The sequence below is a fragment of the Sinohyriopsis cumingii genome, chromosome 11 (assembly GCF_028554795.1).
Source record: "Sinohyriopsis cumingii isolate HCF-2022 chromosome 11, ASM2855479v2, whole genome shotgun sequence".
Lineage (NCBI taxonomy): Eukaryota > Metazoa > Mollusca > Bivalvia > Unionida > Unionidae > Sinohyriopsis > Sinohyriopsis cumingii.
Window position 1 is genome coordinate 82,422,010 of NC_142971.1, and position 25,504 is coordinate 82,447,513.

Here is a 25,504-nt window from a genome sequence, read left to right on the forward strand (position 1 = left end):
CTAATGATTTCCAACAGTGGAAATCACAATTTCATTCACAACGTTGTCAGCCCTGTTTAAAGTAGATTGTAAAATTGAGAAAAAATGTTTGTGATTTGAAAAAAATTGTTTGATGTTATCGTGTTGGATTATTGTTAAAAAATGTTAGAGTTGTTGTTTAGTGTTAAGTGATTTTTGAATAAAAAAATGTTGTGTTTTGAAAAAAATGCCTTTGTGGTTTGTTTAGCTATAAGAATGTTGGATTGATGCTCTTTGATTTCTTACTATCCCTCTGATGACACTCACTGAACGTTGCGGCTCGAAAACCGTGTGGGGGATGTTTTCCTTCACGTCCGCGCTTTGACTTTAAGAACCGGGGTTGTTTCCAGTCTAACCATCCATTGTCGACTCATCCTCCTAAGAAGATGTGCTCCAAACTAGCTAAGCTCAACGAAGCCTACGTGAATTTGCATAGGGTCAGACACTGTCTGATACCGAAGCCAGAAGAAATAGAGAATGTGAGAATGTTAAAAATCACTGAAGACCTGATAGAAGAGCTCTTCAGAGAAGAAATGAACAGGGAAAAAGAAGAATGGACAGAGAAGTACAGACTTCAAAGACAGCAGTAACAGCAGCAACCTGAAGCTGACAGAGGCTTTGTCGATTGTCGTATCGACACCAAAGAGTTCTTCTTCTCTTTCCGAAGAAGCAGACCTATCGCCAGAAAGTCTATCCTCAGAGGACATCGCATTCTTAGGAACTAAAAAAGAATGCCATAGCAAACAAAAAAACAGCCCTTTTCAGGGCTACCCAATACTCTAGAAAAGAAATAACAATCGATTTGCCAATGTGTGTAGGTAGAGTAGTGTGAAAATAAACACTAACTCTTTTTTAAAAAAAATGTGAGGGTATGTGTTTGTGTGTTTGTGTTTGTAAGTGGTTAAGTAAGTTGGTATGGATAGTAGATTAAAATGATGTCTTTTTTTGGTGTTTGAGGTGTATATTTGGAGTTAGATTGGATTGCTTTGCGTATGTGGATAGTCTATTAAAGTGATTTATAAAATATTTTAAAATAGTGATGGGTAGCATAAAAAAGTGAGTGAGTGTTTCTTTTAGGTCGGCGCGTTGTTTTATGGTCATGATCTAGGTAAGATCAATTTTATGTTTTTAGGGGATGTTTTCGTTCACGTCCGCGCTTTCAGTATAAATTGAAACTCGTTCGGCAGTCCAGCTACCCTTGTTGATTGATCAACACCAAAAATGAACACGAGACTGGAGAAACTGTTGGAACTTCATGTGCATCTGGAATATGCCAGGCGCATATTAAATGAACTGGCCGCGGAAGCCATTGTGGAGGAGGGAAGGATAAGAGAGGAGGAGGAAAGAAGAAACAAAGAAGAGGAGGAGAGAAGATATAAAGAAGAAGAGGAAAGAAGAAGATACAAAGAAGAGGAGGAGGAGGAGGAGGAAAATGAGAGAAGAAGAAGAAATTTCAGAATCCCAGAAACCGAAAATTGGGATTCTGAAGCGACATATCCTGCCTCTGCTCTCTCCCCCCAAAAGGTAAAAAGTAACTGGGGGATAAGATGTGTATGTGGCGCCAGGCCTGGAAGGTGCCACCATTAACCAGGTGTCCATGAAGTTCCAAAAGAAAAAACAGCGCTTTTCAGGGCTACCCAATACTCTAGAAAAGAAATAACGATCAATTTGCCAATGTGTGTGTAGATAGAGTAGTGTGAATATAAACACTAACTCATTTTAAGATAGTGTGAGGGTATGTATTTGTGTGTTTGTGTTTGTAAGAGCTAAGGTATGTTTGTGTGAATAGTAGATTATGGGTTTATTTATTGTTTCTTAGCGTATGTGGAGAGTATAGTTCTGGTTTTATTATATGAAATGAGAAAGCAGGGGGGTGTTTTCCTTCACGTCCGCGCGTTGTTAGGCCATGATCTAGGTAAGATCAATTTTATGTTTTAGGGGGATGTTTTCCTTCACGTCCGCACTTTCACTATAAGAACCCATCACGTTCGTCTTTGGAACCATTCTACGGAATAAAGACATAGAAAATGGTGGTAGCAACAGCGTTACTAAATCATTTGATAGGCATTTATTATTGGATAGTAGATGTTACGTTTGTCATGTAAAAGATAGAGAAAGAAATCAAATTAGAAAAGTGTCTCGACTGTTTCAGTAATTTGAAGGAAGCAAAGGAGATAGTAACAGGAATGATGGAAGAAGAGGAAAAGAGACTTAGAGGATTGATTAACCCGCCTTATGTAAGAGTGGGAAGTTTAAAGGAAGCACTTGAAAATGTCATCGAAGTCAGGTGCTTCTTAGAAAAGATATTGAATTGGACGGAGTGGCGACATGTGAAATGGGGGTTGGACCAGCTGACAAAAACGGAAGAAGTAATGAGGAAAGTGATGACGGAAGAGGTAAAGAACATCAAAGAAAAGTGGACTAAGGAAAGAAAAGAAGAAGAAAATAGAAAGAGAAAAGAAAGCTTTGAGAAACTCAACAATAACTGGATACGAATACAGGAGAAATTCCGTGCTATGGGTCACCAGGACTGGATGCCTGAATCAGATTTAAAGAAGAAAGGAATGATGGACAAAATAAGAGGATGGTGGAAGAAGTTAAGAAGTTAGAAGAAGAAAAACCCAAAGGCCCTTTTCAGGGCCAGCCATATTTCTCGAAAAGAGAATGAATTTATTCAATTGCTTACCCCTTTTTTAAATTTAAATTTAAATTTAAATTTAAAAAAATTAAAAAAAAAAATCCCATGTTCAATTCCCCTTGAGGCTAGAGTGGCCCAGGGTTTTTTCTCCATGTTCAATTCCCCTTGAGGCTAGAGTGACCCAAGACTAATTCCCATGTTAAATTCCCCTTGAGGCTAGAGTGACCCACGATTTTTCTCCATGTTAAATTTCCATTGAGGCTAGAGTGACCCAGGGGTCTCTGTAATGCTAATTCCCATTGAGGCTAGGGTGACCACATTCACTACTCATATTGGATGTCCGATTGACGCAACTTTCATTTAGGACAATTATACATTAGATGAAGTCTAGTGGTGAACGTCCCAATACACTACTAATTTCTATGCATCTGAAGTAGTGCGAGCAAGATGTAATTTTTTTGGCACAAGGCGATTGGTATATAAAACATTTTCCAAGTAATATTAGAAAGTTGGCAAGATCATCACATTTTTAAGTGCCTATAAAAATATCTTTTCGTGTAATTTTTAAATTTTGGTTTAACGTTTAGATCCATTCCAAAAATAATTTCCGAGAAATGTTTAGTAACTTTACAGTCGAAAAATAAGTCCTCAATGTGTGATGTCCCCACTTACAAAAGGTGCATATATCATTATTACTTTAATTAATCCTTTTCCAAAACTGATTTGTGGCAATCGTTTAATGTAGAAATCTAAAATAAAAACTTTTGTGAAAAGCTTAGCCAGATCAAAAGATTTTGACGATTCATTGACAGTAATTGCATATCCTAGCTGCCTGGACCAAATTTCATTCTTGCCTTTGGCTTATGTATCTTGGTTTTCATTAGATTTTTTTAAATAAATGTATTCTGTAATCTTACCCTAAGAAGCTAAATTATGTCGAGTATTACTTGGAAGGTATTTTCACTTTTAAAATACTTCTAATTTTCTTTTCTACCTCACGGATATCTTTGAGATCAGAGCAAAGTATTGTATAAAATTATTAGTTTGTTTTGTTTGTTTATTTCATCAACACTTAATTCTTCAGCTACAAACATGTGTTTTGCACCTTGTGTATGACTTCGAATTGTCGATACATATTGCATCAAGAAATTATTGTGAAAGGTATTCCGGCACAGTCGATGGTCCATTTTTTCATTGAGATAGAGCATAAATAGCGTCGCGCCAACAAATATTTTTAATGGATTTAGAGATATCTTTCAAGTTAGGTTTTCCTAATTTTACTAGCTGAGTACCTACAAACGTTCCAAATACATGTTCTGAAACAATGTTTTGCCATAAACCATTTTCATGCAGTATAAGGAGGTTAATGCAGGAAAGTTTGATATAACACATAGATGACTAAAAGTGAATCGTATTCGGTCCCCCTTTCTTACAAGGAGCTATAAGTGTATATATTTTACCCTCTCCATTTTGACACCTCAAATAATGATGTTAAAAATGTATTCATTTCATTTTCTTTATGGGAGGACATGGTAGAGCAGCAAAAAGATAAATAAATTTTGGCAAAATCAAGAATTTATTTTTCCAATAAGGGAGAAAGTCCTCCTCTTCTACCATCTGAGCAATATCTTTACTTCCTTCAACGTCCTTTAATAATTACGTTCAACCATATCCTCCAAATGAAAAGAGAAATCAACTCCCTGTAATTTTAAATTGGCAACTAACCAGTTAACATCAATTTCAGGACATATATCGTTTCGTTTTAAACATTTTTTATTTCAGGAAGGTACCTCTAGAATATAGCAAAACCACGTCCCCGGATAGTCAGATTTTAGCTGACCTAGTTAATGGTTTGCTGTTTGCCTTTAATGGTACCCATGAATCTTGTGTTCAGGCTAGACTAAACAGTTGTCATATTATTATTCATTTTGCAACAGTAATCTGGACAGGTTAAGAGAGTTCATTACAGCTTAATGCAGAAGCCCCAGTGACTGTGTCGAATAAGTAATGTAGTTTGTGTAATTGGATCAACAATGCGATCATCTCAAGAAGGTACAAAGTGATACAAAGTATACACACAAGAGAAAGAAAGTTCACTTTGAGATTTCTAAACTCCATACCTTTTACAAAAGACGTATAATCTACAAACACAATGAAACCATATATTGAAGGATAAAGGTATCACATATAATTTATTCTGGAAATGAATAACTACATGACACTGTTAACTATGTAATATCATTAACATGCATGAGAGGATTTATTTGTTAACCGCCTACCTCGGTGGCCATCTTGCTTTTCCCCCAGTTAGGTCAGCAATTTGCACGAGCTTAATGCCAGACACTAGCTAAATAAGCAAGTGTGTCCCTCAGCTTTGAAATTAGTTTTGATTAAAAATGGTCTAAATTATATTTTTTAAAATATTAATTTGAAGACGCAAGCAGTATATACGATATACTAACAACTATATTGTCTTTTCCTGTAGTCACATTTTTCATTTTCCAAAATTAATGTCCTTGCATGACCATGTGCATCGTCTTCTTATATGTTGCGTAAATGTTCATGTATTGGATTTTATCCTGCATGTTGTCCAAGATCGGCATCATTTACAGTTGGTTTTATATAAACAACGGGCGCAGAACACGCTGGCGAAGAAATGCCTGAACTGCGAGTTGAAGAGTCCATAGATCATTGGGTTAAGGGAACTGTTCAGAAAGTACGATCGAATACCAATTGAGTAGAATATAAGCTGAAGGTCTGTCATGTTGTTTGTCTCGTAAATCTTTGAAAAATTCCGCCAGATAGCCAAACATAAATAAGGGAGATAACTTATTATAAATGTTACTGTAATAACGAGCATGAGTGTATGGTACCTAACGGTGTTTACACTTTTATCTATTTTCTTATCTCTTGAACGGCTAACGTTGTCGTTGTTGAATGTTCCAGACGTATAATTGGTTGACTCAGTCCAGCCGGTCTCACTGAACTCTACAGAAATACACTCTTTCTGGTGTTTGGCTGGAATATTTGTTTGTTCTAATTTAAGGTATTTTATGTTTTCATCATTGGTAGCAATATTACGTTCTCCGATTTAGTAGGCTCTGCTTCCACAACTGAAGCTTCATTTGTCGTGTACTTGTTGGAACTTGTACTCTGTTTTAAGAAGTTGTTTGGCAGTTTCGAACCGTTACCTTGCATTTTGGATTTGCTTACATTAGTATTGTGGAAACATTTGTTATGTTTGTCTTTACTTGTGTTCGACATTCCGGGTGCACTACTCTCACTGATCTGAAATTCTGATGGTATAGAGTATAATCTAGCTTCCGCTGGCTCATATTTTCGTGTCCTTTTCAGTCTAATCAACTCTCTGCCCACCAAAATATACATTACTGTGAGCGCTACGACGACAGAAGTGAAAAGCAATATATGGATGGCAACAAAGGCATATAAGTATATCTCTAAAGAATCATCCTTAACTATCGTGCAATCGTATTTCCGAAAGGCCCTTGACCCAGGAATGGAGACATCTACAGTCACGACTGTGAAGAACATAAAACTTGGCCATGACAAGGTACAGGAAATAATAAAAGAAACAAAACATATAAATCTTGCCTGAAACACTGTAATTTGTCTCCTAAAAGGATGACATATACGTCTATATCTCTCCATTGCTATGGCAACGAGAATAAGTGCAGAGGAAATTGAACATACGAAATTGGTCGTTCTTAACATTTTACATACCGTTACATCTGGGAACATGTAAAAGAATCGCATTTCAACAATAGCCATCGGCATTGAAATAGTGCACATTATGAGGTCAAATATTGCCAAGCCTTGAATGAAGCAAGAGGTAGGAGTTGTCTTTGTCTTATAACCATAAAAGTAACAAACAACGACGTTGCCTACAAATCCTGTCAATATCATGATTCCAACAAAGGCGATGGCAGGTATAAGAATAATGACTTTCTCGTCGTTTAATTTCTGCATAAGACCCGTGGATGAGTACTTGTTCATCTTAGAATATGGTTATTTCTGGAAAAACGAAAAATAATCATACAGTATTAATTTCGAAATTATTTACACGATAGTTACATCTAGACTTATTTACATTAATTTCATTTTATGAAATATATTGACAGCAGATACGCTATCATTGATAGAAAGAAAGGTAAATAAGAATCGATAAAGTCAGTTAGGACGTCAGTCACTACGATAAGAAGATACTTTTATTGTGGTTATTATGTTAGAACTAACAAATATATAATATCGTACAATATAACATGATACAGAATAATAATACGATTGCAAATAATATTATAAATCCAGCACCGTCTTCCGTTTTTGTGTTTTTCTTTCAACCTTGACACATTGTAATTTAAATGTTTGATTTTCTGTAACTGTATTTGTCTTTCCAGTGTACCGTTCTGAACATTTTATTGTCATAAAATAACCTCCCTATACATTCAATCCGAGGATCTACAGTCCTACATGTAGAAAATATTTTTTTACATCGTTTGTATCAAACGTGTGTCCATGATTGTGATAATGTAAACAGAGTGTTTTAAAATGGGTTTGAAGCATTTCAGACCCAGTCTAATTTACAAATAGATTAGAAACTTCGTTCACATTATTTAGCGCCGTACGTCAAGTGGGAAAAACTTAGAAGATGATAGACACATAATTCATTCCTGTTTTAGAGGAAACAACGAAAATCATCTGAGTTTATTTCTGTCTTGTTTAAATCATAAATTATCGGAGAAGTTTTTTTATTCAAATTATTCATTGGAATTACTAAAATGGTTATTGAAAATGGGATCAACATATTATTTTGGATTTTTGTAAACGTCTTATGACTTTATAAGTATACCAAGACATTTAAGACTATTGGTGTAATAGGATATTCAATACTATTGGAATTCAGTCTTAAGATTCTATATTTTTGGATTTGTTAAATTACTATCTTGTACGGAATTCTAAGGCATTATGCTGTCATATGGCATGTGACATTTTGTATATTAATAGAGGTTTTATAATCAAAACTTTTATTCCTATCTTAAAATCAGTTTGCGATGTCATTGTTATTTATGTTCAGATACTATTTGGGAGAAATTATTAATATAAAATATTCATTGGAATTACAAAGTTCTCACTGGCTTTATGAATTCAAACGGATTTTACGATTATTGAGGACTCATTCAAAACCATTCTGGATTACAATATTGTGGCACATTATGAATCAATGGAATGCATTAAGAAATTCATTTATTCTGGTTTTGTAAGAGGACATTTGTGATTATTTAGGATTTTAATCACAATACTCGTTTTTCTTAAGATTTATATTATAAAGAAATAAATTGTTTGTTGATTTTAGCAAACTTATTTGTTTCGGTTCTTGTCGTCAGAAAGTTAAAGACATAAAGTGGTAACAGTTAGCGAACATTTACTACCAAACATAATTCTGGAACTCCATGTAGATATGACTATCCATTCAGGAGCAGAAGTAAAAAAAGGATGCTAAGATGGCCACTGTAGGGGCAATAATGTGGATCTGAGCAGCACCATATTTACTACTAGACAATGAGATAAATATGTATTTAATGTTCCAAGCCAGTCTACAAAAAAAAGTTATGAATAGTGAAATAAAATTTTGGTAACAGATGGAAATGTGATATATAATATATTATCCCGTAAACTCTTCTGATCAAAGACCAGTAGAGCTAAAATGAGCCATATTATGCCAAGTATTGAGCGCAATATCGATATTATACGAACATGATTATCATCAAGGCAACATATCATTCCATACGTTGTCCTGATATATCACTGCTAATGTGCCAAGTATAAAACTTGTATTATACAAACATGATGCTCATGAACACAACATATCATTCCATACTATATCCTGATATATGACTACTAATGTGCCAAGTATAAAACTTGTATTATACAAACATGATGCTCATGAAGACAACATACCATTCCATACTCTATCCTGATATATGACCAACAGAGCTAAAATAGAGGCATTATATGCCACGTAAAGACAGGCATACTGGTAGAATAAAAGCATGATAATCAGTAATACAACATAGGATTCCATAAAGCTATACTGTTATATGATCATTAGAGATGAAACAGAGATAACGTTTGTCAGGTATATTTATACAAGCACATTAATCATAAAGACGGAAGACCATTGCAGAAGCTGCCCTGATCATATTAAGGTAGGCATACACAGTCACACTGGTATTATATATAAATAAAACTCCACCTATAATTGTATTCCATACTATGTTTACGATATCTATATATCCTTATCGTAGAATAAGATATATATTGGTAGAAAGAATTCTCAAAATAGTTATGATATAAAACCTTATAATTCTTAAGTATTATTTTTCTTCATTACGTGAAATTACACATATTTTAATTTCTAGCGTGATAATCATTAACAAAGATTATTGATATGTACATGTTTTGCCCAAATTATCAATGAAATAAATGTTATATCTCAGTTACTAAAGCATGTTATGTCTCAGTTACGTATACATGCTTTATCTCAATTACGAATACATGTTATATTGCAATTAAATATTCATGTTATGTCCCAATTACGTATACATTTTATATCCCAACTACCTAAATAACATGTGATATCCAGTTGCAAATGGAATTCATATTCTGTCCCAAAATATATTTTGCTGAGTTGTTATCAGATTTGTTTAACATTACCTGATATTTTTAAGCCAAGAATTCGAAAATCACAAGTCTCCAAACCAATCTCTTTCTCAATGCAGCATCCACTTATGACCAGAGCATAAAGCAACGTAGGAATTCTTCTTTGCCTATAACAATATAACAAAGGATTTAATTTCCTTGCGTGAAACTGTGTAATGAAGCAGAAACTTAATTTCCTTGTGTGAAACCGAAGAACAAGCGACTGGCTCTCTCTGTGTCCCACTGCCTAATTTCAACCCTCTGTGAAATATGTAATTGAATGGGGCGTCCTAATCTAAATCTGCCTGGATAGTATTTCAGAGATGGCAATCTAAAGGGTTTTAACCTTACCACCTACCGCAAAGAACAAGATGTATACGGTTTTAATGCAACTCGAATGACAAATCATTCATCAATGTAAATTAAACAATTTTTAAATAAAGGTTCCACAGGTTTGTAAAGTTTAGATTTATCAAACTGCTTAGTGTTACTGAAAAAAATGATTGTATAATGGGCAGCATAATACATAAGTAATACATAAGTAATTCATGGATTATAGTGTACATGGCTACCTTAATATGAGAAAGACGTGAATTATTTGCTTATTAATATGGAAATAATAATAATAATAATAATAATAATAATAATAATAATAATAATAATAATAATAATGATAATAATAATAACTGTTATTTAGATACGGTGTTTAATATATTATTGGGCATAGACTGATTCTGCAGCTAATGAGACAATTCTTTGTCTCTGACAAAGTAGCAGACAAATCAGGCTACCCATACAATAGACAAGACATTTCATTTATATGTAAGTTTCTAGTTGAGTCTTTCGTGTGATATGAAGGCATCTTAATAATGCATCACCTTCGTTAGGTTATTACCTAAGTGTCAGTGAAAGTTAAGATCTTTCTGTTTAGACATTAGAATAAGTTAATTTTCGTGTTCAATATATTAATATAATAAAACCTTGAGCAGCAGGGAGGGCGAATCATACAAGTTTTTTCCGCCTGAAATCATCTCTATCAATCCATTTACAAAAAATAAGTCTTATTTTGGAAAACAAACCCTTATTTTGGCAACAATGACAATAAAGGTGTCTATTTACCAAAATAACAGGTTTAAACGTGTAATCTAGTCTTGGAAACGTTATTGCTGCACCGATTACATAATAAAACCATCGTGATTTAGCGCCCTCCCTGCTGCTCTCAACAAAATAACGTATCAAGTCCAACTCGATATCGTGTCCTGGGGTCGTGTAAATTTATCGTCACAAACCCGTGTGGTTTTCGTTGAGCATGACTAAAGAAATTTTTGAATTTATTTAGGTCCATGTCTCCGCTGCACCAACTCTGATGAATATTTCGTAGCGTGTGTACGTCGACTCCGTTGAACACCGCGAGTAGGTTACAATTATCTCAGATCACTTTTGGAATTTGTGTATAACGTTGAGTTACATAAATGACATCAGTGTTTTTATGACGACCACGAGAAAATATTCTCGCAGGGTTTGCTTGCTTATCCAGCATAACATCGTCGTACACAACTAGATTGTTAATTGATCCATCAATGCTATCTACGCCAGGCGCGTCATTGATGTCAGTTATAAACTCAACTATGTCGTTATCGCTTCCTATGGCCGCTTTTGCACTCTCGTTGAAATCTTTTATCACATCGTAGCATCGCTGATCGTCCACAGATGGTGCTACCAAATATAATTTATCCCATTTCATCCACTTCATTATCAGATTCAACAACAGCTGTGTTTTACCCGACCCAGATGGTCCTATGATGATCATGCGGATAGAATTTGGTAGCACACTATTATGTTTTACTGGTTCTTTTTTCTTCGTCGCGGAAAAATCAGTGACTTCCATTTGTATACAAATGAATAGCATTATGGATTTATATTGTGTGAAGTGTAAGGCACGAACCCCAACAAATGACTTAACAACAATTACGACAAAAAACAATCGCCAGGCGCTCACAGGAATATGTGCTCGATGTGGCACAAAAAAATTTAGATTTCAAAAAAAAAAGTTTAGCGGAGGCGACATCGCAGCCCAACTTGGAAAACTCCCTGGAACTCCCTGGGCAAAGTATCCGGGGGAAAAACACATTCCCGGATACAACTACTGCGGTCCTGGAACCAGACTTGACATAAGACTTGACAGCGAAAATCAACCAAAAACTGGCGAGTATCCGATAAATGCTATCGATGCGTCTTGTCATGTTCATGATGTAGCTTATAAAAATCCTGATTTGCAGCAACGACATATCGCGGATGTGAAGTTAATTCACGCGCTAAACGTCATCAAAAATAAATCTCTTAAAGAGTCACTCGCTAACTGGTTAATAAGATCCGCAATGAAATCTAAACTAGTATTAGGCGCTAGTAATTAATAACAATGCAAGCATCTCCAATGAAGTCGATTTATTATTCCCCGATCGGATACTGGAGAGGTAACGCAGCAATTAATAAACTCGCCAAGTCAGCGTCGGTAACAAGAGAGGTTGCCAAAAATTTGATATCGAAACAGGCAATATGGCAAATTTATTTACCACCGCCCAAACAAATTCACTTCGCGCATTTCGATGTTAGTGTACCCAACGAAGTTCATCAGGCTGACATACTATTTCTGCCACATGATGTTGTTCGTCGAAAAACATATAAATACGCGTTAACAGTGGTTGATGTTGCAAGTAGATACAAAGATGCGGAACCGTTAACAACTAAAACGGCGTCTGAGGTATCCGATGCGTTTAAACGAATTTATCAGCGACGGCCTGGACCACAAGGTGGTCTACGATGGCCACATCTGCTACAAGTTGATCCTGGCAAAGAATTTCAAGGTGCAGTATCATCGGTGATGAAGCAACATAACGTTACCATACGACGAGGACACACTGAAATTCATCGTGATCAGGCAATCGTTGAGAGATTTAATCGAACACTCGCCGAAAGATTATTTGGATATCAATACGCGAAAGAATTCATTCAAGATGCGAGATCGCGCGAATGGGTTGAAAGATTACCAAGTGTGATAACTGCGTTAAATAACGAGATCACCCGAGCCACCAACATGAAACCTGCCATCGCGATCACAAAAAAATATATACAAATACAACGAAATAATATTTCAACACAGCCAATGATGGGTAATGTTACAGTTAGATATTTATACGAACCAGGCGAACTTGAAGGTGGTAAACGAAGAGCGACTGATCCCATTTGGAGTGTTACCACACATAAGATATCCACCGTGACAAGATCCACTGGCAGACCAGCAATCTATAGATTAGATTCAACTGCTCCTCAACGCGGATTCACCCGTGAGCAACTTCAGGTGATTCCCGATGATACACAATTACCGCCCAAATCACTGAAGTGATTCGATCACTAAAGTGATTCACTAGCTGCAGCGGCGCCTCTGCGTCTATTACACTCAAGACAGGTCAACATGATATTTTCACGTGTGTGGCCAAGTTTGCTATTTTTTCTGTCTAACGTAAACTGTCTTGGGTCATTTTTCGGATATTTCCATAACATTACACAATTGCAATTCACGCAGCGATTACGTCGTTGTCGTCGCAGCTCGACTACAAATTCAACATCCAAACTTTGTTTGGGATCAAACTCCCGATTATTTTTTTTGTCGCTGTGTTTGCAATTGGTTAATTTTTTTCTTATCGTGTCGATCAACACTGACTTATTGGCGGCCGATGCCGTTGACGTATCTAACACAATTCTTCCCAGCTGTGATATTCTTCGCACTCTTGACACGGCCAAGTAAACTAAATTCGACCACTCGATGCGATCATCAACGATCCAGACTTTTGTGTCTTCGATGGTTAATCCCTGCGCGGAGTGAATTGTCATAGCGTATCCTAACATCCACGGGGTTTTATTCGCGGTAAGTCCAGCGTCGACAACATCGATATCAACTAACACAATATCATTTAACACTAACTAATGCTTTTCTGATTTCCCGGGGATATCAACATCGATATTTTGTAGTCGTGTGTCTGTTGGTCTATAACATAACGGTACCGGCAGCGTTGGGAATTTTTCTTTGTGCAGCTGAAGTAATCGCTGTTGAAGTGCGTCTCTGACCACTTTTCTACTTGCCACTATGAGATCACTTGGGGTCCACGTTTCCAGGAAGTCTTTCATTGATGTCCTCGGAATCACCTTGCGCATAACTATGCACTGAATTTTATTATTCTGCAGCCTAATCAGCTTTTTAAACTTCTTTAGTTGATCATCAAGTGCTCTGATGTCGTCATCGATTTCTTCGTAATAATCAACAAAGTTCTTCAGCCAATCATGCGGAGATTCGCCTGTAAACGGCGGTGGTTGGCCGTGGTCACCGCACAGAATAACCGCAGTATTTTTCGTCAACAACCACTCAAGGAACCTTTTAATTGTATCTAGTGGCACGGTATCTGCTTCATCCCACATAATTACTTCAGGAATATATTTTGTGCCCATTCGCTCAGGAGTCCATTCGCCTCCGCTATATTTGAAAAAACTGTGATAAGTACAAGAATTAACTCCGCGTTGTTTCATTTCCCTGGCAAGTCTTTGTGTGGGAGTTAACACTATCATGTCAGAGTTTCGAAATAACTCAATCACTCGAGTTGTCTTACCACAGCCACCTGGTCCATTCAGATAAACAGTTCTATGTCTTGTAACAGGATCGTGTACCGACGGTAACGTTGACGCTGTCGAAGATGTTTCAGTCATATCACGATAAGTGTCTTTAATTTCAACATCAACCGATCCGCAGTATTCGTGTAATCGCTCATTCTTCACTCTCCAGCACCCCCAAGATGTCGATTCCCCGACGATGCTTTTCACCGACGTCAGGTATTTTTTTGATATATAAAATGAGTCCGTCGCAACTCTCACTGCGGTGCTGAGAAATCTGTTTACCATCGACAGCAAATTCACAGAAACATAAGACAACATCGATGATTTCAAGTGTGTAAACTGGCGTGATTCTCCATCAAGGTAACTAATAATCGTTCCCAATTTTTTTCCGCTCGACAACAACGCATCTTCACGGTGACAAAATATATCTCTTGCGGCGGCGTCAGCTATTATAAAATTCAATTCGGCATCATCAAGGATTAATCTGCTGTGATGTATTTTGTGATCAAATGCTGCGCCCTGAGTAAACTTCCCTATTAACCTTCGTCCGAGATCTTTCGCTGCACTCTCTCTGCAGCTAATATAGTCCTTGATCATTTTGGGAGTCCACCCCGTCATGAGCTCCTCATCAATAATTGGGGTTGGTAACCAAACTGTAGTTTGCCTGTGATAGCATATAATTGCTTCACCGACAGTCAGCGATGTTAGTATGCCACTGTCAAGCATATATCGTAACAACACAATAACAGCCCAACCTTTCTCTGCAAGGTGTCGGCCGAACCACGCGTAGTTGATTGGATGTAATCCTGCAGCGAATCCAAATGATGTTACTCGGGCGAATCCTGTGAGGTCAAAATCGGGCAGCGGACCATTAATTGACACTCTGGTCATCAAACTAGTCGGATGTCCAAATCTAGCAAAATATTTACTACACAATCCGTACCCGAGAAAACTTCCCGGGTAACACGCGGTCATATCTACGGATATCATGTCGTGGTAATCATACGGAATATTCCACAGCCCGCCGTGACCGTATTCAACACAACTCAGTTTGATATCCTCGAGGAATCTATCGCTGGTTGGTTTCCACGAGTTTCGTTCTCTGGCTATGTGCGCGGCAACACTAGGAACAGTGAAACAGCGCGTCAGCAACTGATCTAACGAGTCGGCGGGAACTGAGTAGTTTACCGCGAGTTTTCTCATATCGCGCTGTAACGTCTCGGTTCTATATACTTCTCCGCTAGGTCTCACAAACTGGTCATACTCGGATTCTTCATCGCTTTTAAATAGCCACACCGACACAGGATCTGTTTTGCTTGCCTCATAAATACAGTCGAATATGTTTCCGTCGTAAAACCTTACAACACGATCTCGCGGAAATATCCTAACTGATTCCGTCCTCGCGTGACTGTTATGATCAATAATTGTTATCGGCGATCCGTAACAGTTGTATTTTGATTTGTATAATTCTTCTCCGGTCAATGATTTCAGTTATAGGAAATCTCAGCAAACGTTCCAACGCAGCAACATCAGCTATTGATGCCCCACTGTCGCTGACTCGATTGGCCCACGTTGTTATCTTGGATTTTCTCGACGGCGTTAAACCGTTGCCCCGCACTGCGTTGCTGAAGTGTTCCATTACCCGCTCGGCTACACAGTTCAACGCAGAAATGCTCGCATTTCCAGTCATCCGCATCGGAGCAAGTTCATCGATTTTTGGTTTCTTTAGCGGATATATTCCGTAAACAACCGCAGTTACAGGATACGCTCTGACATAATATGGACTATCAATTCCAACAAGCATCCCTGGTCTGCTATGACGACTTAATAAAACTGTTTTCCCGTTGGCAAGGACAGGATCACGTTTATCACGAATAATCCACTTCTCCTCGCCGTTCTCGTCGATGACTCCGGTTATAAATTTTATTAGTATACTGTGATTGGTATCATCGAGATATTTAATGATACTGCTAGCGCGTGCATCCGTCATTGTACCGTCAATGACATCATTGAAAAAATCTTTTTCTCCAAACAGTTCTTCAAAGATATCATCGGAGCTCTCGCTGATAATTTTATAGGTCGAGAATACGTGAGATGCACCATCGGCACGAAATTCCTGTTTCGCGCGCCCGATGATGCTATTTAACGTTGTCAATTTTTTTTCGTTGTGTATCGCCGGTTAACCTATCGAGGTCAAACCGGCCGCCGGTTGGTCTTATCGATGACAATCTGTCAAATTCTTCCATATATAACAATAGGACAAGTATTGTCTAATTAAAAAAAAGCCAATTATATATGCCTGAAAACTATTGCAACTGGAAAATTGTCGGGACCAAAAAACGCTGTCAACGAAAATGTGTCGGAGAATATTGTGCTTCTCATAATCAAAATTTCAAGCGAGGGTCTAACGGCGGGTTACCTGCGCGGTGTGCGACGTTGCAGTCCGCGGAAAAACAAAATTGTGCTCAAGTTGCGGTGGTAAAAGATTTTGCGAGTTCGCCCGATATTATCGGCGCAAACACAATCGCGTATTTACGGAACAAGAGTATATCAACAACCACCAAATCTACTATTTAGACAAACAAATGCCATCTAGTATAGACAAATGAAATTCAGAAGACATCCCATCTACGATAACTACGAAGCCTCAGCAGACGGAGCAGTTAGAAACTGTAAACTATAAATTCCACTCGGAAATATTGATAAACATGGTTATAAACAAATTAGGGTCTATAAACCTGGTGAAGGAAAAACTTATCGTATTCATAGGTTTGTTTTCGAGTGCCATTACGGTCCGATTCCTGCGGGATTAGTTATCGACCACATTAACAGAGATAAATTGGATAATCGCATAGAAAACTTGAGAGCAGTTACTCAGAGCGAAAATAACCGTAACTCAACAAGAGCTACTCAAAGGATTCCTTCGAGACCGGTCGTTGCCGTCATGGACTCAGATGAAATAGAATTCCCGTCGATGAATTCCGCCGCTAAATATTTTGAGATAAAACCGGCATCAATCTACCGTAATATTAATCTTATAACAAAATTTGTATACTCGAAAAAGTATGATGCGCTTATATCTTTTTATGAGCCTGTTTAAGTTTGACATTATATTAGAGAGACAAAGCCGCTATAGGTATAATGAACGAGGAAACAGTTGCAACACTCACCGAATAAATCAACGCCGTAAGGAAATTCACAAAATCGAGCGAAATTTTTAATTCAGCGTGGCTGCAGGATCAGTATGATAGCATTTCGGAAGCTCGCGCACAAGGTTATAAAAGTCATAAGCGAGAATACAGAACTGTAAAGCTACTAAATGATGAACTCAGATACAAAATTATCTGTCAACACCGAGACCAAATTAAGACCTTCGTGCAGGTGGCTCGGACCATAAAAAAGATCCTCGATGACATCGGAAAGATCTTTGAGCAAGAAAAACTCTCAAAGGTTCTTTCTGATAAGCTCGATAAATTACTCATCGACGAATAATTTCGGGGAAAATTTCTTGATAATAATTATTTTAGCGAATAATTGCAGCATTTTGACAAAAAAAAATTTTTTTGCACATTTTTTTTACCGTCATCGTAACGCGAAACCCACGGTAAAAAATAAGATTGCCCGGAAACACCTTGTGTTTCAAAAACGCCCTGTGTCGTCGTGGATAAATCCACGACGGACTGGGAGCAACAACTGCGTCAACTTGATAACACTGTTATCATGATTCGTTCAAGAAATTTAAGCGCATCAACGTCGCGAACAGGACGTGATTTAGTTTCCTGATAATCCATTCGAAAACCTTTATCGCGCTGGAAAGTGTCATAAAGAATTCTCACAAAAAAGGATTTGTTAACGTCGTTGTATTCGCATAATACGCTGTTGTGGTCAATAAATAATTCCTCGTCATCATCGCTTGACATTTCGCCCGTTGAAAACTCATAAACGCCTTCTCCGATGAAAGCTAAAAGGTGACGTAATTCGTCATCAGGAAGGTCAACGGAAGCGTGTCTGCGCTGCCGTCTGAGTTTGTCAAAGACTGAATTATATCCTCTTCCAACGGCAATAATTTTCAGATCTTCCAGGTAGTGTATATTTTTGGCGCGGATATATGAGAATCTCATCACGTTATATTTGCCCGAATATATATGTTTAAATGTGATATCAAGGAATATTTCCGCCCGCGAGAACGTCAACTAACTGCTCCCTGGTCAAACAAGAATGTGCATAGTTCAAAATTTCGTCATCGCTGAAGAACACATAAATGTAATCGCTGTCACGCAGTCGCTCGATATCGTCACTGCTCAGCAATATTTTATCGGTGCTGCCGCTAAAATGCAAAGCATTTCCCACCCGTATCCGGGTATCTTTCAGCTGGTATCGATCATTTTCATTTCGCGTAAATGCGGCTCTGATCGCATCGGCAAGTTCTTTTCGGTCAAGTATGTGCACGCGAACATGCTGGTAAAATCTTTCAGTCATTATATTTATTGTGTTTATTTAACATAATTTATCACGACGTTGCTGTTGTTGATTGAAATGTTAGCGTTTCCGACCGGGCTATCATCGGAATCGCTGAAATCACTGGAATCGCTGGAATCACTGAAATCGCTGCAATCACGAAGTGATTCAGATTCGGATTCAGATTCGAATTCAGATTCGAATTCAGATTCAGTTTCACTAACAATAAAATCAGTGTCGGTGAAATCACTGCACGATGACATGTTATTATGTTATGGATATCGCTAATTGGAAGATTTCACTAGCAAGTTCACACTAATTGTTTCCCCACGCAGGTCCAACAGTCGCTGCTGTTGGTCAGTGACTTTAAAATTTATTCTTGTCAGCGTCGGATTATGACACCGCAGAAATACTGGATTGATTGGCTCTTGCACGATTAAAAATCCAGGCGGTTGTGTAGGAGTAAATGAATACAATATAAACCCCTGCTGGGCTTGATTTGATTCGCTCGTGTTTATGCTGTAGCTGCCATCGATGACATAACACACAAGATTGACCGCGACGACATCGGTGATATTCACTATGCCCGGAGAAATATGCCGGCCATCACCGCTGGTGGAATTATCATGTGCCAAGATAACGGGTTCTGGTAGTATTCGCTTGTATTGTGCAAGTATGTCATCGAAGTATTCATCGACGATATCAGTGACGAATTTTCGCAAGATGGCCGGGGAAACATATCCTGGTAATTTAAAATTCGGTAGTTCAGCTTCGGTCAGCGAGTACTTATCCAAAAATTGTTGTTTAATGATGGAGCTACTGTTAGTTACTACCTGAATCATTCGCTGGTTAATATATTCCATATCTGCGGCAATCTGATTTAATATTTCGATTTGCTTAATAATTTCTCCACGTGAACCTGTTACATCAGAAAGATGTTCTTGGAAGCGTTGCCGTAGATGCGCTAGTTGCGTGCGGTGCGCCACATTAATAGTTTTAAAAAATTCAGTAATTTCACTCAGATAAACACGAAATCCTAATCCTCCCACCCCCGTTGAATATGTTGCACGAGTAAAAGTCAACACAATATCGCAGCCGTCACTAAGAGAAGGGATCCACCTATCCACCGTTGCACCTTTTATATCATCCAGACGCGGCCTATAACCGGGTGTAATTCCGTGATATGACTTCGCGTCAGTGATGTAATCGGATTTTTCGGGTGCAGGGGGTGGTATCGGTGGTGCCGGTGGTGGATTTCGAGGCCATCCTAATACTGTTCTGATTGAACTGTTATTAATGTCTACGTGGTAACCCGGCGTTGAGATTTCGATGACCGTTGACAACGTTGGCTCGTGTGCTGATATGCTGATCTTTGCTTCTTTTCCGGTGACACGTTTTATTTGACGCTGTATTTCTTTGTTGATTTCTTCGATCTGATAACTCCCAGTGGGAAGTGTAATAGTATTCCAATCTGGGGTTCCATCAGCGTTATTCTGATACAAAAAAACAAATGAGTTATTCGGCGATTGTCCGTGAAATGATGTCGCCCTGATATTGGGCCAACTGTGATATACTCGTAATTGTGCCAGCGCAATTTCGGTAACTGGAATTGCAGTTGGAAAATTAATGCTGAACTCTGGTTGCGTCGACGATATTGATATCATTGTGGTCCTTACCGGAGTTGTATTCGCGGCTATGTCGAGCAGCGCTCGATGCTGAAGTATATCCGTCATTATTTATCTTCTTCGTTTTCAAATGAAAACCGTTTGCGGTTTCAGTATTCGCTGTGCGCTCATAATCGCTGTACACGTTGGACATCAGCGTGAATTCGGGATCTGATATGTTGTTGTCGTCTACACTAGATGATATCAACGAGGACAGTTTCGAGTAGGCGCTGTTGGCCGCGTTGGCTAGTTGTTGATACTCGTGCAATTTTGCTGTCGCGCACGAGGATATTTTTTCGCGATGATATTGGCGACTCCCGCAATTGTCGTTGATGCTGAAATTGTGATTGTGATAGCGATTGCGGTCGTTACCGGAGTTAGCGCTGATAATAGCACACCCGTGGATGCAACTACCGCGGATACCGAGTACACTGTTATATCTAGTGCAGTTACGCGGCGTTTGTATTTTTTTATTTTTGTTGCACATCTGTCAATGGTGTTTTTCAACGTTGATTGCCACTCGCGTACCTGATCATACCGGTATTGCTGAGCATCTGGCAATCCTTCGGATTTCAATGTTGTCGTTGACATTATTTAAAATCGCTGGTGATTTTCAATTACGCGGTAACCAATTGAGGTGTTTCTGCGACGAATTCCAAACACCACCAGTAGGATGTTGCGGTTAATTTCTCGTCTGCGGCTTCAAGTATAAATATTTCTTCGGTTCCGCTGTTTAGTATTACGGTTACAACCCCGGAATACTTATCGGTGGAATGTCTCCAGGGATATGTTGTGAAGATTTCAAATTTAGCGGCTGAAAACACAGACAACCTGTACACGCCAGTGACTGTTGCTGTGTATTTGATAGTATTATTTTGTCGGGACCATGTTGCGAATCCCGATGATACCGTGTATGCGATGTTGGTGATTTGCCCGGGAGTAACTCCAGTGGGGACTTTAATCAAACTGGTTTTGTTAACGATCTCAGGAATTCCCGATACGATATCCTGCTGTGTTTGTTTGATTGTGTCAATGTCGGTCTTGATATCAACGAGTTTCACATCGACGACTGGAGGAACCCCAAAGAACTTATCCACGGTCTCACCAGTTTTTTGAGTGTTTCTTCGAAATCTTACAAACGCGCCCACGTGAACATCATACTCTGCCCGCAACGTGGCTAGTTTACCGTCAACGGTGTCTACATATTGTTTGTTTGCGGCATCTTCGGGACCTTCCGGATTTTTTAGAACGGTTATTTTGTTGCCGTTCATGCTGAGTTCACCTGTGATTGTATCACCGGTCTTCGCTACACGCCCCCCTGCGACATTTCGTGCATCATCTCGCAGCATCGCAATTGATATCGACGAATCTCTGATTCTGCCGCTGTCAGTGAATACAACGATGTTGTCCATGACAGCTCCAACAACCCTGCGAATTATCTCATTCCACCTAATGTTACGGGTTCTTAGTTTGCCGTGTCTGTCTTGAAAAATAACAACCTCATCTGGGTCTATCCCGGTTAGATTTAAAAGATCATCAATTTCATCTTTGGTCGCATACTTCGATAAATCGACGTCTTTGCGGCGCTCCTTGGATCTGCTTGATCTTCCGTAAATATCAACCATTATCTGTTATGGGGTTGTTTAAATTTGGAAATCATTGATGATTTTCCAACGTGTATTCGTGCACGACTTTGGGAGGAGGAATCGCTGATTTCGAGATCGCATCAAGAACATTCAATACCTGCTGACCACATATCGGAGGATCGGTTAGTGTTTGTGTTGGTAACGTTGACTGCCAAACTGGAATTGAAAATCTTTGGACGTACCTGAGAAATTCAACTGGCGGTGCTAGCCCGTACGAATCGAAATAGATAATTCCGCGTGGGTCGATCGTGTAAGCAACCCAGTGAGTTCCAGGGCCTCCCTTGTTGTCGAGATTAATAATTCCTGTTTCTGTGCTGTTTGGTCGTGCTGGTAATTCATCTCGCATAAATACACCTCTGATGTTCTTTATACGTAATTGTTTAACAGCATCAAGTAAATCAAAGTTAGAAGCTGGAAGCTTCAATGCTGGAAGTGTTTTCAAAACCTTTTTGGGTACCATGACGCCGGAGTTCCCGGTAGTCTTAGATCGGATCCCTTTTTTTGTGTCCTTTCCCGGTGGCTTTCTTTAGTGCCATTCCAGCTGCGGTTCCTACTGCTCCTAACGCGGCTGCCTTTGCGACTGCGGGAGCAGCAGCAGCTATCAGTGCTGCTATCGCTGCGAGAAGAGGAAATATACCTCCATTTTTAACCATATCTTTGACCGCGGCCGGAGAGAGATCAAGTCGAACTCCACTCGTGCCCTGCTTCGCGCTGTTGAAATGTTTTAGCTGAGTTTTGGTCAATGACAGTTTGTTTGGACCGCCCGCTAGCTGATCGTGTTTTAACGTTATTGATGTCCCACATGTGCTCGCGTTTTTCGATTGTAATTTCTTCGCCTGACCAGGAGTCAGAGTGACATTAACATAACTGTATGACATTTTATTTAATACGATATTGATCTAATTGTTTACAAGTTTTCCACTGGTGCATCGATGACTCTCATTCGGCCGCCAATACCCTCAAGCAACACTGCCTTATCGGAAAGTATAACAGCGATCGCTCTAAAACCACCAGCTAGTATAGGACCGCCTATACGAGCTTTGAAATGTAAATCAACAACAGATTGTTTAACAAGATCAAGATGTTCCAACGAAAAGTAATATATCGGATACAACGTTGTAAAATCTTTTTGTGATATTTGCAGACCAGTATCCACGTTAAGGTCGCGTCCCATAAATGACATTAAACGATGATACGCACGCCAGATAGCATCATCATCACCACCTTTTCGTACAAGTACAACTGTGTGTTTGGAGCCGAATATAACCTTATGGACATCTCTGCAAAATCCAAATATATGAGACAGCGGAATCACACACGAGAACTGACCAGCACCATTTAACATGGCTTTACGCGCTGCAAATCCTAGATTATGATTCAGGTTTGGAAAATATAAATCTTCAACATCAGCATCGGCGACTCCAAGATTGTTGCGTGGTTGTCTAAAAATATAAGGACTTTGATCAGCAACGTCCCTGGCATCCTTTGCAAACATCATTGACGGTCCAGCTGATCTAGTATAATCATCCGAATATCTTGCTAAACCGATAATTGTTGTGGCAACGTCGATATTATCATGAATTGTTTCAATTTCTTTTCCATCTATCACGTATATGGCGCTTTTAAATAACGCCATGATGCCGTTGTTAACAAAACCAACTTTATCAGCTGCGTCATAAAGGGTGTTATCATTTTTTGTTAATCTACCTTCGACTTCTATGAAAGCCTCAGCGGGTAAGAAATATCTACTTGTATCCTGGGCTTGCAGTTCAGTTCGCCCACGCTGATCAGGAGTACGAGCATCATAAGAATAATATTGAAAATCACGTAAAGAATCATCCTTAAGTACTGGTTTGGACATATCAAACGCGTCATTGGATTTGTGTGCAAACATTTTATTATGAATACAACGGTCTAAATAAAAAATGTTGTCATCGTCGGAAACCACTACCAGCTATCAAATTAGCGGTTAAACTATCTTGCAGCGCTTTGGAGGTAATTCCCGTTGTTGCGAGCTCAGTTAATTTCTGATTTACAGCCTTATTTACTACGCTACTAACATTTGCCGGCATAGCTTCGGTGGATGGTAGTTTTACTGGCTGTTGAACCACACGTGGTTTTCTTCGTATCAGTTGTGCTATTCTATCTTTGATTGATTGAAATGCTTTCCCGGCAAGATTACCAACAGCGCCAATGGATTTATCCTTGACAACATCAACAGCTTTCATTGCGAATTGTTTTGCTAACGGTCCTGCCTTTGGAGCAATCCTTGTGACTAAATCTCTGACAACATCACCGACTCCATCTCCGTAAACAACCTCGTATACTGGTAATCGTGAGTTTACTACTCTAACCATTCTTGGTCTGCGAAAAGAATCGTGTAGTATCATTTTATTTAATTATTGTTTCTCTAACTAAAATTATTAGTCGCTGTAATAACCGTCTGCGAGTTCGTTAATAAGTTCTCGATAGATGTGAGAATCCATGATGCCGCCGCGAAATAGTCGCTGACAGATATCAGCACCTTCATTAATTATTTCCGGAGAGTTATTTCCGGCACGTTTTCCTCCGATGAGAACTTCTAGCCGCGATACATCATTGATAACATTATCAGGACAAGTAATGTGACCACTAAGACCACTACCAGTAGTTTTCTTTGCTTGCTTAAGTAAATCCTCAGTCCTTTCAAGTTCCGAAAACAACCTTTGCTGCGGTGAAGGAGACCGTTGTTGTTCTATCTGTTGCGGGAATTCTAGTTGTTTTACCTGTTCGTTATAATCTTCTCTTACTTCTTCAAGGAGACCTCTGTATTCTAAATCATCGTCTCTGGCTTGTTTTTTGTTTTTATATATGCGATATATCCATTTGATAAAATTATCATCACTCACGGTTTCAGAACCGTGTCTTAATATACTAGGTTTATTAAACATACCAATTAATATTTTTCTGGGCAATTCTCTTCTTGGAGTATTTCTGATATCTTCAACAAACCCTTCTCTAAATTTTGCAATCAGTCCAATATTTTCCCTTATTGGTTTGGACGCGAGTTCAGCACGAATTTCCCCAATACCTTCAAGTATTTCTCCGACGGCGGATGGAGGTTGAGTTGTTGGATCTCGTAAAATCTTTTTTATTTGTTTGGTTCTTCTAGCAATTTTTTCAGTACGCGCAGCAGTTTGTTTTATCGTTGGAAGAATACCTTGTTTTCGTTGTTCTTCTGGTTCTCGCAGCCTCCGCTCCCGTTCCGCAACATCCGCCACCTCTTCAAAAGTCTTGGGTTCTCCCATTAAAGCTCGCTCAGTGACCACCGCAGCTTTTTCATTGGCTGTTGTAACGGGTTTAAATAATTGTTCTGCACCTGTTGCAAATTCAACTTGTGCTAGCTGCCGTGCTTGTAATTTTTCTCTGACACTATCACGAACAGGAAGAAATTTTTTTATTGCTTCTAATCGTTCTCGAGCTAGTTTAGCAGAATGTGCTTCTCCAATGTTGGCCATTATTGTTAACTTAAATTTTTAATTCCACTGCTACGTTATTTTGTTGAGAGCAGCAGGGAGGGCGCTAAATCACGATGGTTTTATTATGTAATCGGTGCAGCAATAACGTTTCCAAGACTAGATTACACGTTTAAACCTGTCATTTTGGTAAATAGACACCTTTATTGTCATTGTCGCCAAAATAAGGGTTTGTTTTCCAAA

General features: G+C 38.7%; 1 pseudogene across 1 annotated transcript in view; it reads right to left on the bottom strand.

Annotated features, from left to right (window-relative positions):
* Positions 1–4,821: 4,821 nt before the first annotated feature.
* Positions 4,822–25,504, bottom strand: part of LOC149788854 (uncharacterized) — a 40,933-nt pseudogene continuing 20,250 nt past the window's right edge. Inside the window, exons 2-3 of the transcript XR_016424452.1 lie at positions 9,389–9,501; positions 4,822–6,688 (exon numbers count right to left, since the gene is read on the bottom strand). The product of XR_016424452.1 is annotated as an uncharacterized LOC149788854 (transcript). The remainder of the gene's footprint in view (positions 6,689–9,388; positions 9,502–25,504) is intronic.